Below are 19,342 nucleotides of genomic sequence, written 5' to 3' on the forward strand. Positions count from 1 at the left end.
TGACTATCATTTATTTGGTCTATCTTGTGTGCCGGAATCTATTAAGAAGATTACCTTTAAAACTTAGCGTTGCCTGGAATAGTCTCTTCTTCCTCTTCCTTCTCTTCCTCCTCCTCCTCATCATCATAATAATCATCATCATCACACCACCAGCATCATTATTACAATTTTACAATGAAGAGACTCAGTCTTAGAAGAGTAAATTGATTTCTCAAAGATCAGATCTCAAAGGGTCGTTTTATTTAGGATCAACATGTGTGCAGGTCTCTTAAATCACAAATTCTATAATTCTGCTTTTCCTAGAAAAAGCAAGAGGACTACTGTGACAGCTAACCCTTTTACCCTTCAAATCCTAGGCTGCAGCATCAACAAAATGGCAAGGAACAACATATCTCCCAGAGAAAATACTCTTCAGTGCAGCTTTCTTTCTATACTCCTCTCTAACACTTCAGAAGCAATCTCTAACCTATTTATTTCCTGCCAGCAAATCTACTCATGTAATCCAAGCCTTTATTTCCCATTGGTGTGAGGTTGCAAATTGCTGTTATGTGTGTTAAAATTCATCACATGCCACAAAATACCAACATTAGTCATTAACATAAGTGAAGGGAAAAATAAACCTCAGAAATACCTGTTTTTACAAACACATATTAAGGAGCTAAAAACAAATATTGAATGGTAAGGATGTAGTATAATTTTAAAATTTCTTTTTAAAAAAAAAACATTAAAAAAAAACCTTGCCTAAATGCAAAGAAGTTTGAAATGAAAATACCAGTTCTCTTTCCTGGAAAAGATCTGACAGGCTTCTTAAGCATTCTTCTTCTTCCCAGGGTCCTAAAAATGACGTTGAATTAAAGTTAACTTTCTTAAAAACTTTTCTTTATGAGTCAATGTGACTGAAAGCCCCAGAAATCAAGGGTTGGCTAAGAAGTCTTGAAATCTGTTTGTGAAATAAAATACTCTTTGTAAATCTTAGACCTGGCTTCAAGAATGTCAGGTCAGTCTAGCAAAGATGCTTTGCTGGCTCCTGCTCTGTTTGCATCTGTGTCCTGAGTGTATGAATCCCTCTTCCTGAAGAGGCTGAATCACCTTTTGCTCTTGCTGAGAAGTCTTTCCCGGATGCCATACCATATCTCTTTTTCATTTCTTTCTTTCTTTCTTTCTTTTTTTTTTTTCAGAAGTGTTTTTTTTTTTTTTTTTTTTTTCAACTGTGTTACTTTGGCAGAGAAGCATAGAATATGCATGTTCACTTCCAAAGCCACGCAGTCAAAACTAATTCCATCTTGTGACTCAGTCCATTGCCCTTTCTTACGACAGTTGATTATCCTGGCTTGGTGCCAATTCCCTCAGAGGAACACTTGCATAAGAGCTGGTTGCACTGAGTAAGCTGTTGTAAATGGGTTTCCTCAGAAGTATGTGTGCACAGACATTATTTACAAGCAAAGCAAAACAACCCTCACCCCCTCCCAAATCAGGGCTATGTATGGGGTGCACATCTTTAATTCCAGTACCTTGGAGGCAAATATAGGGTAGTCTTTATGAGTTTCAGGTTAACCCAGGATGGGTGAGATCTTGTCTTGAAAGAGAGACAAGGTGGGTGGGGTGCTTAACAGTTAAAAGCTCTTGTTGTTTTTACAAGAGAACACAGGTTTGAGTTTTAGCACCCACAAAGTGGCTTACAATCATCTATAACTTCAGTTCCAAGGGTATTCTGAATCCTGTTCTGCTTCTATAGGGACCAGTTGGCTAAACACTCACTCATATAAAACAAACAGTTTAAATGTGGAAAAGCTCACAACTGAGGCATTATAGGCTGAGCCTGTTGATATATGTTGTTGTTTAAACCATAGCACTGACTGTGTCAGAACATTCGGATAGTCATGGGTATGGCTGCTCTGTCATTATGGAAGCTTAAAACTTCTGGAATAATCCTGGTAATGATTCTTTTATAAGGCTTATTTTTATTTTTATGCACGAGTATGTATCTTTGGTTTTGCCATATGTATATAGGTGCCCCCAAGACATCAGAAGAGAACATTGGATTGCTTAAAGCTAGAATTACATAGACATGTATGCTACTTGACATGAGTGCTGGGAACCACACCTAGGTCTTCTGGAAAAGGACTTTCCAGACCTTTACTCTCCACTGTGTTGGTTTTTATAAAATAGGAAAATAGTATTTGGAGGTCTAGAATGGGCACTGTTAGATCTCTAATATGGTCATGCTTGGGATGAAGCATATGCATGTGCCTTTGTGTGCTTATATTCATTGTCGTAAGTGTTAGAGCATAAAGGCAGAAGAGGGAGGGATCTGGGAATTGTTCAGAAATGCTGAAATAATATCCAAGTTATTCCTAGTAGAGCTTAGACAGTTAGAAACACCTCTTGGTTTGGGTTCGCATTTGTTATCTTTCAAGTCACATTTGATTGGGAGATAGATGAGAAGTAAGTCTGAGACTAGACAGAAGCAAGGAAGGAACGGAGGCTACTGTGCCCAGTAAGGCAACCCTCCAGCTGTGATTGAGTTCACAGACCAGTGTTGCAGAGAAAACACAGAAGCCAAGAGACCAGGTACGTGCTTGCCAAGACTTCTGAGGACTTTCCACTGTCTGACACTAGCTCCTTACATAAACAATTGATATCTTTGTTCTCGAGTTCTCTGAGATTCCCCTGATAACTTTTAGTATATTATCTTTATGGAACATTCAATTCAGAACCTGCTCTCATTTTCTACAATTCGATGTATCTTACTCCGTTGCAGATACAGCCCTGCCACATAATGGCTGAGTCCATTTTTATTATTTTACTGATTAAGCTATTTACTTACTTTACATTCCAATCACAACTTCCCCTCCCTCCTTGCCTCCAAGTTCTTCCCTCTCATCTCCACCCACATTCCCTCCCCACCTTTTTCTCAGAAAAGCAGGGGAGTCTCCCATGAATATCAACAAGTTAACTTGTAGTAGACTAGGCATATATTCTTCTACGGAGGCTAGACAAGGCAGCCCAGTTGGGGAAAGGGATCCAAAGGGAGACAACAGAGTTAGATACTGTCTTGCTCCCATTTCAGGAGTCCTACGTGAAGACCCAGCTACACAACTATTACATATGTTCAGAGGGTCTAGGTCTGTCCCATGCATGCTTCCTAGTTGGCAGTTTGATTTCTATGAGCTCCTAGAGGTGCAGGTTGTTGTTTCTGTTGGTTTTCTTGTGGTGACTCGGACCCCTCTGACTCCTCCAATCCTCCCCCTTCCACAGGATCCTGCGAGCTTCACTTAACGTTTGGCTGTGGGTCTCTGCATTTGTTTCCATCAGTTGCTGGGTGAAGCCTTTCTGATGACGGTTAATGATATTCTGTTTGCCAGTACAGCAGAATATCATTAATAGTGTCAGGGGATGGTCCTTCTCATGACATGGGTCTCAAGCTGCTCCAGTCATTGGTTGGTCTGTCCTTTAAATTCTGCTTCATCTTTTACCTCTACACATCTTCTGGGGGTAGGCAGCACAAATTGTGGGCCTAAGGTTTTGTGGCTGGGTTGGTGTTTCAATTCCTCCATTGAACGTCTTGCCTGGTTACAGAAGATGGCCAGTTCAGGTTCTATATCCCACATTGCTACAAGTCTTAGCTAGGGTCATCCCCACAGAGTCCTGGGAGTGTCCATTTTCCTAGGTTTGTAGCTTGTCTTAGAGATTTCCCCAATCCTGTTGTCTCTCCCAGCACTCTCTCCCTCTTTCCTCTCCCCACTTCATCCCTTCTGTTCCCATCCTTACCCCTCTCCCACTAAGGCCCCTCTTATCCATTTACCTGTGATGTCTAATATATTCCCCCTTCACAGGGAGATTCAAGCATTCCCTCCTTGTTCAACAAAGGGTGATGGTCTAACATAATGTCTGTATGTAGAAGAACTCAAACAGATCCATTTATATTACTTTACACAAAACTCAAGTCCAAGTGGATCAAAGACCTCAACATAAAATGGGATATACTAAATCTGATAGAAGGAAAGTGGGGGAAACCCTTGAACACATTGGCATAGAAGTCACTTCCTGAACAGAACATCAACAGCTCAGGCACAAAGATCAACGATTAATAAATGGGACCTCATGAAACAGAAATCTTCTATAATGCAAAGGACACCATCAAAAGGACAAAATGTCAGCTTACAGAATGGGAAAAGATTCACCAACTCCATATCTAACAGAGGTCTGATATCTAAAATATATAAAGAACTTAAGAAATAAGACATCAAAAAACCAAATAACCCAATTTAGAAATGGGGTACAGATCTAAACTGGGAATTCTCAACAGAAGAATTTTAAATGGCTGAGAAGCACTTAAAGAAATGTTCAATGTCCTTAGACTCGGTAAATGCAAGTCAAAATGACTCTGGGATTCCATCTTAGGCCTCTCAGAATGGCTAAGATCAAAAACTGAAGCCACAGCTCATGCTGGTGAGGATAGAGAGCACGGGGAACACTCCTCCATTGCTGGTGGGAGTGCAAACTCATGCAATCACTTTGGAAATCAATTTGGCAGTTTCTCAGAAAATTGGTAATAGTTATACCACTCCTGTACATCTACTGAAAAGAAACCCTCACCATACCACAAGGACAGTTGTTCCACTGGGTTCATAGAAGTTTTATTTGTAATAGCCAGAAACCAGAAACAGATTAGAAGTCCCTCAACCAAAGAATAGATAAAGAAAAAGTATATTTACACAATGGAATATTACTCAGCCATTAAAAACAATGCCGTGAAATTTGAAGGCAAATGGGCAGAACTAGAAAAGATCATTCTGATTGAGGTAACCCAGACTCAGAGACACAAACATAGTATATATTACTTATAAGTGGATTTTTGTCATAAAGTACAGAATAATCATGCTACAACCCACAGATCCAAAGAGTCCTTCCTAATCACTTAGGATCTCAGACAAGATCTTTATATGAGACTAACACTAACTCATAAGTAACTCATAGGCTTCTAGGAAACAACATTACAATGCATGGGAACAATTACTAGCCCCACGCAGGGAATACACTCCACCAAGTAATTAAATATATTTGACATACATGTCAGTGAGTTTATGGGTCAATAAATATGGGTTAATTTGAATTAAAAGTAGTTGTTCACACATAGAGTATGGTCTTATTTCCTTTGAAGATCACATTCCATGGAATATCATCCATATCAAAGATTTTATCAGCAACATAAAGGCTTGATAATGAAGTTTAGTCTATTTTTACCTTCTCACAGCTAACCCAGGAGAAATAGCTGTCAGGGGTTCACCCATCCATTGGAATCACCACAGCATTCATTCTTCCTTCCCTTCCAATGTGATGTCTCAGTACAGTGCCCTTCCAAACCCATCCTAGCTCTTGGTTACTCCCTCAGGTGTCAGAAAGGACACAAAATGTTAATTCTAGAGCAAGTGGCCTTTCTGTTAGCAAGTAGGCATGTCAATATACACAGAGAGACTCAGGGATTAAAAAAAAAAGAAAGAAAGAAAGAAACAGACACAGAGAACAGGACTTGCCATAACAAATGGAGCAAATCTTATTTACAAATGACCTTTAACCTCTGAGGTCAGCCCAAATAAAGAAGCATCTGTCATCTTTGGGAACATCCAATATTCTTTACCCTGACAGGGGTCTCCAAAGACTTCATTCCATTTCAATCTAATTGGCTCCATGCCCTTTTCTTGCCTTCTCCAGCTATGCATGGCAAGCTAAACCATCTAGGGAAAGAAAAGGAAGCCTAGAGATGTGGGACACCTTGACAGCAGAATCTGGGGATGGAGGCAGGGTAGAAATACTTCTAATTAGAGTACAACTGGGTACATTGATTTCAGCTTCAGAAGGAGCAGGCTACACTGCTGTGCTTGGAATCTTAGAGTTCCTGTTGATGCCAGCGTGTAGCCGAACTTACCTTTGATCTAGATGAGGCAGGGAGAGATTTTTTTTTCTTTTTTCTTTTAGTTAGAACAGTGGCCACGATCAATTTTTCCAAACCACAACCGAAAAAGTGTGAATGTGTGAGACAAACAGTACCAATGTCGTGCTCATCCTCAAGATAGCAATATGGAAAAATGTTGACTGCCTAGGTGTTGGTATTGTTCATGCTTCTCATAAATACTCATCAAATGTACATCGAGACTACAGCACTGATGATATAGCGGGGGACATGTAGATGAAGGCCTTATCCTATGACGTCTATGTTTGGATGAAAAGATAAAGGAGCATAAATAATGTTATCGGACTAGTTTTAGTTGTACAAAGGAAGTCAGCACTGCAGAGTAGCACATGACAACAACACGCCTGCCTGAACCTGAGCTGAACAAGGACAAGAGACATATTAAAGTAGACAGGAGTGGGGACAAGCTTCTGCGGTGCCAACCCTACACAAAGGACTATAGGCAAGTAAGGAATGCTGACAGCAGGAGAAATAGTCTTCCCTAAGAAAGAACACACCAACTGGTTAGCCAATCCCAAATGGTCAGGCTTGAAACATACATGTAACATGATACTGACTGAGCTGGTTATATTTAGAGTATATATGCACATATCTGTATATGTATGTAACAACAATTAATGAATAAAATGCCATGAAAGCATTTGAAAGCAAACAAGATAGTCTATATAGGAAGGTTTGGAAGGAAAGAAAAGAAAAATGATGTGATTATATTAGAATCTCAAGAAATAAACTGAGTAATAAAAATACAATATATAACAATTAGAAAATAATGGAATTGTAATTGCTGGCAGATAATAATTATGAAAATTGAAATAAAACATATTAGGAATGAAAAAAGCCTTTATCATTGTCTGATAAATCATTTTTATTATTTTCTTGTTTGCTTATAGCTTACTTTCCACTGCTAAACAAAGGCAAGGATTTTGGCCATTAATCTTTTCTCTTTCAGAATGCCTAGACAAATTCTTTGCATGTAGGAGGTAATAACCCATTGAAGTAACACATTAAGCAAGAAGACTTACTCATCTGACTTGATGGGTTTACAAATGGAAAAGATGATGTCTAATCTAGAAGAGAATGAAAGTGAATGACCATGAGACAGAGGAAGGATTATTAACAGATGAAGTATAATTTGAAGCTAAGCAGGAGAAGCAAGATATAAGTAGGTTGAATATACAGAAACAAATGCTTGGCTAAGTGTACTTCAGTTACTCTTCAAAGATCACTGTGCTGTGAGCTAGGCGAAGCACATTCTCTGTCATACCCTTGCAGCAGAGACGAGAGCAGTACATGACTATCCCATCCTCTTTTTAGGCTCAGTTGCCTTTCAGCATCACAGACTTATTACCGGAATCTCAGGTGGACAGAGTATAGGTCTCATGGTAACTGATCAATCTGGATGTGACAGTTTTGTAAAGGGATGAAGGGAAGCAAATGGTAAAATTTTTGACTCGGAATTTTAATAGCTTAGAAATTGAGGCTTTGAATTACAAAATTTGCTTTTGCTTTTTCAATGACTATAGTTTCACAAAGCTTAGGGGAGGAGAATGGGGATACAAGGTATTTTGGAGACAGTTTGCATGGAAGGAAGGCTTATCTCCATTGTAGGGTATGGGTCTAGGTAAAATTTTCTTTCTACAAATCCCTGGACCATTTCAGGGAACATCAGGAAGGCCAGCTGAAGATGTGGAAGCCCAGTTCAGCATGACATCAGGTCTATGGTCTTACTAAGAATTTGCTTCATATCGTCAATAGTATTCTAGTCGGCTCTATGTGATGTCTGTGTAGTAAGCCTAAACTGGGAGACACTTGGGCTCATTTTACAGAGAAACATTCTGGCATCTGACCCTGGTTAGACGGGCTCAGAAGAGAAGCCCAGGCAAGACTGTTGTATAACCAAAGGTGAGACAAGTGCAGACATCAGCAGCTTCTGAGTATTTTTGGAAAACACATTTTCATCTTCAATTCACACCAATCCCGGAGCAGAGCTAAGTCATCACAAAGTGTGAGTCTTGTTCATCTCATCCTCCATGGACAGCCTGTTTTGTTAAACAGACACTGTCAGAAGCCATCCCTTGGGGTGTTACCCCCAAGTACTGTGAGAATTTGGTTCCTTTGAATTCCAAATTTCTTTATTCACAACAAGTGGAGTGGCTTCCTCTGATGTCAAGGGAAGATAGAAAGTTAGAAAAAAAAGTAGGGGAAAGAGAAAGAAGAGTAATAAAGGAAGGAATTAGAAAGTCCTATTACCATGAGCCAACATTCCTAGGATTCCTACTGTGTATTAACATTCTATCATGGGCATTGAAGGCACAAATTCTCAGCTTTAAACATACTACAGGGCTAGGCATCTCTAGCTTCCTTTCTTTTTTTTTTTTATTATTATATATTTTTTTTATTAGATCTTTCATTTACACTTCAGATGCCATCCCCTTTCCCCATTCCCCCCTTAGAAAACCCCTATCCCATGCCCCCTTTTCCTTTTTGCATTTATACAATTTTTAAAAAATTGTTAATCATAGGCTTTATAAGTTTGGTATTGTTCAATCAGAGGTGTAACCCACTACCCAACCTAGATATATCAACTACCTTTGACTGGTGGAGATTCATGAACATCTGCCTCCCTGTCTCCCCCCCTCTATCTCTCTTTCATCACCTAGCTTCTCCTCTCCTTCTTCTTCTCCTCTTCTTACTCCTTTTCTTCCTCTCAGTACTCCTCCCACCTTAGCTCCTCCTACACATCACCCTTCCTGTTAAAAGGAAACTTTTCTCTCAAAATACAATTAGAGCATAATTATGCCAATTTGTACCAGTGAGGTACAAGATAGTCCTAGTACCCAGTCCATCCTTTTGTTGACCTACCAGCACCTCTGTCATCTCTCCTAACTAAAACATTTAGTTCTGAACCTGGCTTTAAGATGAATGTCAGCTGACGACCATACACTCAGATCTTTTCTCTCAAGGTAAATAGCTATAAGTTTTCAACCCCGTCAGAAATCCAGAATGACTGAGTTGACTATAATTGTGGGAAGCACAAAGCATAGCTTCTAAAACTTAGCCAATTTATAGAGACCTCTGAACACCTGGACACTCACTCTACTTCAAAACGTTGGAGCATCTGTTCTTCTGCCTTCTGGCCCAGGTTTAGTGCTGCAGAATTATTAAGGGCTGATTACTCTGTCTAGGCAGATATAATCAGTCGACTATTCTGCAAGTGTGTCCTTTTCTGGACAGTAATTTGTCTGTAGAAGGAAAGTGGCAATTCTTGCCTAGTGGCTGTCTCACCACAACTGGAGTAACTCCAAGGATGCTCAATTTCTTCTTAAAATTTAACATAGGAAGCTGTCCGGAGCAGACAGGTCTCTAATGAAAATGAACATCAATACTGAAATGTTTGTCATGTCAATTCTAAGGATTTCTGATGTTTTGACTTGGAGTTTATTATAAGGGTGTTCTCTAGCTTCCTTTCTTAAGAGGAAAACTCAGACCCATCTCTAATAGGATGAGGTCTTAGGGGCGTAAGCAGTATACAAAATTTACACAGGCCTATCTAATTCCTAAGTACAGGCATTCTGCAAATGCTTTGCTGAAATCGGGGTATGCCACCAAGCATATCTGCTACTGGGTTTTCAGCTGCAAAGAATTTAACCTTGTCCCCCAAAAAGTGTTGTCTTTGTCCACACTTCTGGGAAGTAGTCTCGGAGCCCTTAGAATTCATGCTTCAGAGTGTTTTGTTTGCTAGGAGGTGCAGGGTTATTTCAGAGAGTCTCAAAATGTCATTTAGGTTTGGGACTTTGGTTCATGGATGACACAGGAAGTGTCCACTCATCCTCCAAGAGGAGCTGCAGTCTGAGATAGCTAGGTGGACATTTGCTTATATTTTATTTATGCAATGGAGCCCCAGTGCAATCTTAGTATGAGGCCTTAAGTGAACATTCCTGGTTGACAATGTTCTAATATGTGTTGTTATATGTGGGTACTGTGAAAGAAATTTTTTGACTCTATAAAAAGAGGGCACGGAGGCGGGGGGGGGGGCTGCATTTTAGAGCATTTGTGGACTCTACTCCCTTGGCCTTGTCTCCTGGATGATTTTAATTAGTACCTTTCCCATGTAATAAAGCCCACTCTCAGCATAATAGCTTTCTGTGAGTTTTGAGACTTCTGTTAGTATACTGCAAAAACAGAGAAGGCAAGTGAAAGTTGTCTGTGGGACCTGGTCCTTCAACTTCATTAGATCAGCCCTACTGCTGACAGCTCTAATGTCTTGGAATGTGACAATCTACTGTTGCCAGACTCTTGGAATGAGCTACCACTATACTGAAGGTCTAACACAGTGGTGGAGACGGAAGGCCAGGGCGCTGCCTGGGACAGTGAAAATGAGACAGTCTTGGGATGGGAGTAGGAACGAATGAAGTGAGCTGTAGTCATGGCAGGCAGGATCCTCCAATTCTAGTCATGTCTCTCCTGCTTATTTGCTAAATTCGTCTCTGGGATTGGGGGGGGGGTTAAATCTATCCTGGTCTTACTTTGTATATTTATAATATGTACAATTATATGTATATATGTATGATTATAATATTTATAATCTGGGTCGCTGAAGGATCCAGATTTTCTAGGATTTCATGGTTAGGCCAGCATGCAATAAAAGTTCCCCAGACATTTATGATGAAAGGAAGATATATGTTCTTTCATTTCTGGATACCTTTGCTAGGCTGGGCAGCTCATTTGGTTAGATATAACATGTGCTCACACTGATTGTGACCACAGGTCTGAGCTCACAGAGAGCCTTTTACAGCACAATTCTTTCTGTCCATCTCATCATCTTTCCTTTTCTTTTGCAGTAACCACTGTGTGCTGAGCTCTGCAGCAGCTAAGGTGGATTCCAAAGATGATTATGATGTGTTCCTGCCTGTTGGCACTGGGGGAGGCTGGCAGAGCTAGAGGGTAGATCGTGTTATGAATGTAATAGACAGAATTGCTAAATTGAATACGTGCTAAATAGGAACAGAGGTGTAAGTGAAGCTTGAGGGGTTGAAAAAACTCATCTAGGAGGTCGAAACAGTTGGAAGGAGAGTACAGGACAGAACAGGACAGAACAGGACAGAACAGAACAGAACAGAACAGAACAGAAAGTAAAGTAGACTAGAAAGAGCCTATTAGGTTATACTGGACATAAAATAAGAATTTCTAGGAGTAGACTCAGAGCACAGAGTCTTTCTAGGAATAAAAGAACAAAAAAGAAAGGCAAGGATATTAGAAATATACTGTATGTTGGAATGGACCATGCTAGACCCATAGACAATGAGAAAGTTTAAGAGAGATAAAAGGGTACAGACAGCCTTGTCTGTCAAGTCAATACATTTCAACTCAATTCAATAGATATATAGAATCTTAAAGAAGAAAGGATGAGGCTATACTTTGAAGCTACACGTTCTTTGTTCTTGTTCCTATCCATGGTTCTTCAAATCAGCGGTGAGTCTGATGATATGTCAGAGTGACAAGCAGAATTAAAAAAAAAAAAAAAAAAACCATAGTGTGCATCAGTGTTTTGTGCATAAGAACATAATTTGAAGTCCCAACCCTAGCACTGTGCCTGGTGATTTGTGCAAATCATTCAGTGCAGACAGAGCCCATTATGGACTCACCTGGCCTTGTTTTGTAGACATGGAGAACACAGCTAAGGAAAGGCAGGCTATGTTCAAGCATCACAGACTATAGGACCAGGACTATGTCTGCAGGTCTTGAGTCTGCTCCATGTTTTAAATGTCAGCATCCTCTGGTCTGCTAGTTCAGTTCCTTGACATGCTGAACAAGAAGACCCCTCTTTTCTCATTTTATAGATGAGGGATATGAGACAAATATAGATGAAGTAGTTAGTCTAAGCTACTCAACCAGATAGAGATTAGTTCTTTGGCACCTGAATGTGCTTTACTTTATCAGATGGGGCTTTTAGCAATGAATACTAGGCACAGGGAAGGGAGCTGTTGTATATGCCTAAGCTTAAAGTAAGGAAACACGCTGAATAATCCCCCAAAGATTACATACACATGGCCAATAAATATAAAAATGTTCAGCATTGACCCATCAGGAAACTATAACTCAAATAATACTATGATCCACTTCCTCCCAGTCAAAAGGCTATCATCAAGAAATCAAATAAGAAACTCTGGTGGGGATGCAAGAGAATAGCCAAGTGACTTAGTCAAGGTGTTATGCAAATTTGTTTAGAAATTCATAAAAAATCTAAAACCAGAACTGATTTATGACTCAACTAGACTACTCTTAGGTGAACCCCTGAGGGAATCTAAATGAGCAAACACAGAGGTACCTGCATGTTTGCATTTATAAAATACTTTTCTCAATTTCCAAGTTATGGAATCTAGGTAACTTATGAACACTTGGCTAAAAAAGGGAAATGTGATATATGTAATGCACCATTAGTTATCAATAAGAAATAAATCATGTTGTTTGGAAAATCAGTAGTACTGTAGAAGGTCATATTAAGCAGAAGAAGCCACATCCAGATAAGCAAAAATCATATTTTCTCTAATATGTGGAGTCCAGACTGACCAACAACAAAAATAACAGTGGAAAGCAGATGTGGGACACTTTAGAAAGAGGAAGGGGGCAAGAAGAGATGAAAGCAGCACAGACATAGGCAAAAGGAGATAAGTACAAAGCAGATAGTGCACACATACAAGAAAATGTGATTACAAAGTCAGTGCAAGAAAGTAAGACATACTACTAAAGGTGGTACATATTTAAAAGGAAAATGTAAAATTGCCTTGATTTGTGCACAGTATGAAAATATATTATTGAAAATCCTAAAATGTAAGATTTTTCTATAGAGATACAGTTGGAGAGTACAAACTCAATCTATAAAAATCCATTATATTTATGTATTAGTAATAGCTAAAAGAAGACTAACATTGAATTTACATATCCAAGAGCAATATAATAAAAATTTCATAAGACAAATGTAATTAAAAAATCAAGTTCTGTCACTTATCATAAAATATTGATCAAAGAACAAAAAAATACTTAATAATTATATATTATGTTGATGGTTGTACTATATATTTAGTGATATCTTGTCAAAGCTTTAAAATTTTTTTTGAAAGATGCTGTCAAGTTACAGTTAAAAATTATATGAATTTCAAAAGGCATGAAATAGTCAACACCATTTTGAAAAGGAAGACCCTTGACAACTTAGTCTGACTTCAATAGTTACTATAAGTATAAATTAAGACAGGACATTATTGTGTTAAACATATGTAGATTAATGGAATACATTAGCTAACATAAAAGTAGGTCTTCATTTGTTTGTTATTTTTTATCAAAGGTGCCATGCTAACTCAATGGGATGTGATGGTTACCATGAGACACTATGTAGGCTCATGAATTTGATTATACTGCTTGGGGATGCTATAGAACTTTAGATCCTGGAGTTCTGTGGTAGAAAGCATGCCGCTGTGGGTAGGGTTTTAAGGGTTTATAGCCTCACCTCACTTCCAGTTCATTCTTTCTGTTTTATATTTGTAGAAGACGCTGTGGTCTCTCCCCTTCCTGCTCTAGCTATCTGCCACCATGCCTTCCACATCCACAATAGACTCTCCCTCTGAAACCGTAAGCCATCATAAACTCTTCCTAAGTCACTTCTGGTCATGGTGCTTTATCACAGCAATGAAAAACAATGAACACAGAAGTGGGCACCAGAAAATATGAAGCCATTGCTGTGAAGAAATCAATTGTGTTATTTTTGAGGAGAATGTGGAAGACTTAGGAACATTGGATCAGAAAAGTGGCTAGATACCATAAGCAGAGACTTATTAGCCATTCTAGAAATTGCCTGCACGGCAGTAGTGCTGACAGTTATACAAACTGTGAGATACAAACTGTGTGATACAAACTGCTCAGGACGTTTTAGAAGGGCATGGAGTCTCTTTTAGCAGCTGGTCTAGAGGCTATTCACGTGACACTTTGGCAGTCTGGCTATCTTAGGAACTTGATACTAAATTAAAAAGTAGTGGACTGGTTTCTTTGGCAGCATGGTGATTACTGATAATTCTTATGCATATCCAGAATGAAAAGGAACAAGTGGAACAAAAAGAAATAGAAAATGTATAGCTTCAAGAGAAAAAGAGAAGCAGGATGCTTAATGTTACAGTCAAGGGATGAGTTGAGAGACTGTAATTGTTAAGGGGCATTAGTTCCATTAAGGAGAGACTTTTTACTCTATACCAGAACAATGGGAAAAGTACCTTTTCAGCAAGTTGACACCTGGCTAACCTTCTAGCTTGTGAAAGGAGGAGGCTCAAGAGGTTTTCTGCTCCTAAAAGGCAACTGCGTACAAAAGCCATGAATATGATTCAAGGAGACAGAGGTCCATCCTGAGCTGGCAGTGGAACTTGGCAGTGTTGTGCACATGGTAATGACTTTGGAGGCATAAAGGATATAGAGTGTTGGAATTATGTTTTTTTTTTTTTCCTTCCAAAGTTTCAGAGAGCCACCAAAGCCAAAAGACATATGGTCTTGTTACTACTACTACTACCTACTGAGAAATTTAACAATGTGAATCCATTTCAATTTTTAGGCATTTCTAAAGAAGGCAAATCTCTAGTAGCGGAAGGTAGATCCATGTTTTACAGTATCTAAGGGTAAGAAGGAGAGAGGATGGTGACTGCAAAGCGTCTAAGCTTGAGGGAAATTTTTCATGGTGATAAAAAAAATTCCTGTCCTTTTTTGTGATGGCGTCAATCTAAAGTACCTAAAAATATGAGTGGAGTACAGATTAGATCAAATCACATTATATTACATAATAAATTCTACAACAGAAGATAAAAAAATATGAAAGTAAAATTTATTCTTTTCCATTATGTCCACAATATAATGAGTAATTTAATCCAAATCCATATGATAAAGGTAAGAATAGTCTTTGGAAATTTAACAAGGATGAGAAGACCCATATTTTACCCCTGCCTGGTTCCTATTGTGAGTCACAGGCCAATAGTGTATCTGATTTTATACTGATACTTTCATTTGTATATGGTGAACACTCAAGCATACATTGATGTGCACATGTTCCTCCTGTCATCCCATTTGCTCTCAAAACATATTCTACAAAGAACATACAGGTAAAAACATGAATAGCCACAGTCCCTTCAGCTTGAAGCCCTTTAAGGCCACTACATGTGAATCTTGTGTTTCCAGACACCCATTTTGACAGCATTACCCCCTCCAGGCACTCTGACCTTAACTAGCTAAGGTTATAATAAATAAAATCATGCACATAATTATATTTGTCAACGTAAAGGATTTTCAAAGGTAACTTAGACCAAAATTGATTTTTTTAGGGACAACGGTCAAATCTCATTCTTATTTTATATGTCTTATAACTTGACTAAAATTCAAGGAGAACCATTAACCCTCACAGCCTGCAAGCATTCTGTGCTTGTTCACCTTTGATGATGAAGCTGTTATCTGGCAAAGCATTTTATTTCATTGTGGACAGTTCCCCAACTGTGGAGTCATGTTGTGATCATTGTTTATTTGCCTTGGTTTCTGCCCCACTGAAGGTTTATAGTTTCCCAACTGAGGTTCTCTTTAAGTATCTGAAGGGCTATCTGGTTTCTTTAGAACACTAAATGATGCCATCGCTAATTAATTTTTTGCTTCTCCTCTGTAATTGGTCCAAAAATAGCCAGTGCCCTCAACCTCAAACCAGTGTTAAATTAGGCGCTATTACTTTGGAACTGCCTATCCTCGGTTTATTTCATGCTAATTATTGCAACATATGGAAGGCTTTTGAGGATCAAGAGTTCTTTTAATATTTATAATCTTTCCTAATTTATTCCTGCAAGAATAATTAGCAGTAGCAAGAGTTTTGGGGCCTTTGGTTGACCCCATGCCCATCTTGCTGTCAGTCACCTTTGGGAAATGTACCACCCCTTCCTAGCTCTTGATTGCCATGGCTCTCATCTCAGTGAGATGTGATAAGCTCACGGTGTAGAAATGGCCTCCCTGCTCCTTGCTCCCCTTCCATTAGGGAGCTATTCAAAATACAGAAATGATCTTTAGGAAGTTGTATGTTTATTCTGTAGACAGTCTCTGCTGCTCCCAATAGTGGACTGAGCCCTTTCCCAGGCTTGTCCAAACAGCTCTCCTGAAAGCAGTCATGCTTTATGAACCGATCCCGAGTAAGCACATCACCAGCTGTCTGCCTCCAAATACTCTTTTACCCTCAAGAGAGAAGAAGGAAAGACAGACAGTTCTGAAGAAACGCTTTGCACACTTAGCAAACAGAATGGCTACACAGATTACCTCAACACCTCTTATTGTACTAATGCAATTAGTTAAAACACTGATCCTCCATAGAGGTCCAAAGGATGAACAACACTGACTCTGTTTTCAGTTATTTTCCAGGATCGCTTATATTGGTCTATTGTCTAGGAACATGCTTGCAGAGATTGTAGGTTAACCCCCTTTGTAAGTTATTATATTAGAAACAAAAACAGCAGCAGCCTACCAAGAAGTCTTTGATTCTTCATTAAATCTATTAGTTAAACTTATTTTGTGCTTTGCACTTCTAAGGAGCCCATTTGAGCCTCTTAGTATTACTACAAGTGATTAGAGGTGGATAATATCGGGGCTGGAGAGATAGTTCAGTCTGTAAAACTCTTTGACTTGTAAGCATGAGGACCTGAGTTCAGATGCTCAGTACCCACATAAAAGTTGGCTTGTAATCCTCTTCAGGCACATCTCCGGAGCTCATTGGCTTGCCATCCTAACTAAATTAGTGAGATCTGGGTTGGGTGAAAGGGTTTATCTGAAAGGGAAATGTCTAAAGAAGACAGCCAATGTTAACCCCTTACCTCTACACTCACATGTACATGAGTACATACATGTACACACAAATGCCGAGGGAATAGTCTTAGCTACATTTCACCCTGCTATAATGCCCTAGAACCTGAGAGTAGTGAATGATAGCAACTAGAGACAGGTCTGGTTCCTTGTCAACTCAGAGGTCTTTTTCTAAGTTGTTTTCTATAGACTGTTATTATCATCATCTAGATAACTGTTACTTTCAAACTCTTTTCTAGGCATTTATTAAGTTCTAAGCTTTGGGTTAAGCACTTTATAAACATTATTTATATATTGAACCATCCTAATAAGTATATACAGAAGATACAGAACTATGAACATGGAATATGCAATAATTAGATAGTTTGCTTGGGTTACCATTTTCAATGTATGATGGACTGATAGAGAATCCTGAGAAGCTGATGGGTTCTCTGACTCTGTGTTTACTAGGATTAATGATATATGGTAACTGTTTCTAGTAACTAGAGGGCTAGCTAGCCTGGAGACCATTTGTACCAATGGGGAGGAAAATATCTTGAGACATGTGCAGTGGCTATCCATCTCTTCCACTAATAAATTGCAGGCACAGCTGGGATTAGGATCCAAGCCTGTGCATTTCTAGGCTGAAGGTGTTAGCGCAATGCTACACTGTTCACTAATGATGCTCTGTCTACTGTTCAGCCCTCTCACTACTGGTCACCTGCACAAAGGAAATAGTATTTAATGAGAAACACTTAAGTTGTGCTAATTTAAAAACAAAACAGCAATTTTTCTGAACTCTTTGTCTCACAGGGCTGGATTCCTCATACTGGAGCTATGAGCAGTAAGGAGTGAAGTCTCGCTGCTGATAAAAAGGTAATAGGTTTCCTTGTTGACCCATTCCATGGCAGGACTTTACATTTTATTTTCTAAGCAAGTAAATATTAGTAAGAAAATTAGTAGTAGTAATGATTATTATTATTAAATATCATATGCATATTATAAATATTATTAAACATTATATAATAATAATACTTATTATTATTATAAAGATAATAATCTTTCAGCCCCATTGTCATCCTGAATTCAAGCATCATTGCTGTAAAGACAGTAGAAATTTCTTTCTATAAACAGAAATCAGAACAGAGTAGTCCAGGGCCTCTTCAGGGGCTCAGGGAAAGAAAGCAGTGAAGGCTGGTTTGGGGTGTCAGTGAGAACCTACTGGGACTCGCTGTCTTTTATTTCTAGCTGGGTTCATTGTAGACACTCTGAACATCTTATAGACACCTTGACTACTGACCTGTGAGTGACTGAAAGGTATAATGATGTAACTTCTAATTGATTTTTTTTTTAATCTCTATTTTGACAGAAAGTTCTCAAAGCAATCAATCCACTGGGGAGCTGAAGTTTTATACTTCTAGCAGAAGCAGGGAGAAATGGAATGAAGGGATGATTAACAGCGTTGATAGTTTTAGTGGTGATAGAGATGTACTATGTTGAGTCCTTTCTGAGGGAGTAGTGCTCTGGGGGAACACTGTATACATACTGTTTCAGTAAATCATGGCCTCTCCCTTCCCCAGTTTCTAAAAATACGATCAAAGCAGATACTCAAAGTCTTAGAACAGTTCCTCTTTGCAATGAATGGCAATGAATACAGAGACTCCTAGCTACTCAAGGTACTGGGAATAAGGGCCAGTTGAGTGCTCAGCCCTGAATAAAACATTTCTTGAAGTAGTATAAGACATATACTACTTTCTTGAAGGCTCAGGGAATATCACAGACAAGGAAGGAAAGGAACGTTAAGAGCCAAAGATAGAAAGGAGTTCTGCAAAATGCTACCTTCTGGGCATGACAACAGCCATTAAAATCATGATCTCACAATAGCTGTGGTTGTCCGCACTGGGCCTGTAAGAGACCATGTTTTTCAACAGCCAATCACGACCTAGGGAGATGCTCATAGGCTAGTGGGTAGCAGAGAAAGTCTTGGGTGAATGTGTATTGTTTATCATGACCTTGGCCATGTCAGTGGTGTCTATGCTTCAGACTCCATGGGAACAGCAAAGCCTTCCCTGGGTGAGGTTCAGGGAACTGGCAAGCTGTTCCCTGGTCCTGTGTGTAGATGCTGACAGTATGTGCATAAAGAGTTGATCACAGATTCTTTTTCCCATATATTTACAGCCTGAGACTGGTCCTCTACAGAGCCTCCCCCCCCCCCTTTACAGGAATAAGTTAAACCTACCTTCTTTGTTCATCTATATACCGTAAATGTGCCTCCATCCAGATGTATAAAAGAAATGTGCTGAATCTCCAGGCTGTTGCCGATGCATTGGCTTACCTAATCCCAGCCTTTATGTATGTCTGTGCATCTGTACTTTCTCAATTCTCTCCTTGCCCCAGTCAGGTCAAGCTCAAAACAAGGCAGGTCAAGGCAATGGGGTGGTACCCTTCCATGCTAGGCTATTGGTGACTGACAGGTTCCTGGAGAGGTAGTATCATTGTCTTCAATTGAGGACTCACTGGTGACCTACC

The 19,342-nt window shown here is 39.2% G+C and overlaps 1 protein-coding gene and 1 long non-coding RNA gene across 11 annotated transcripts in view; one reads left to right on the top strand and one right to left on the bottom strand.

The window, feature by feature from the left end:
* The window catches only part of Atp10b (ATPase phospholipid transporting 10B (putative)), a 281,854-nt gene that overhangs the window by 120,279 nt on the left and 142,233 nt on the right, over positions 1-19,342 (bottom strand). The gene's annotated exons all lie outside the window — the stretch shown is intronic.
* The window catches only part of LOC143442832 (uncharacterized), a 139,080-nt gene that overhangs the window by 10,613 nt on the left and 109,125 nt on the right, over positions 1-19,342 (top strand). For 7 of the 9 annotated variants that reach the window (XR_013111356.1, XR_013111355.1, XR_013111350.1 and 4 more), the window contains one exon: positions 17,627-17,689. This is a non-coding gene — a long non-coding RNA (uncharacterized LOC143442832). Of the gene's footprint in view, positions 1-10,815; positions 10,850-13,516; positions 13,601-17,626; positions 17,690-19,342 lie in introns of all 9 variants that reach the window. The other 2 variants (XR_013111351.1, XR_013111352.1) reach the window with 1 other exon arrangement.

The sequence above is a fragment of the Arvicanthis niloticus genome, chromosome 6 (genome assembly GCF_011762505.2).
Source record: "Arvicanthis niloticus isolate mArvNil1 chromosome 6, mArvNil1.pat.X, whole genome shotgun sequence".
In the NCBI taxonomy this organism is placed as follows: domain Eukaryota; kingdom Metazoa; phylum Chordata; class Mammalia; order Rodentia; family Muridae; genus Arvicanthis; species Arvicanthis niloticus.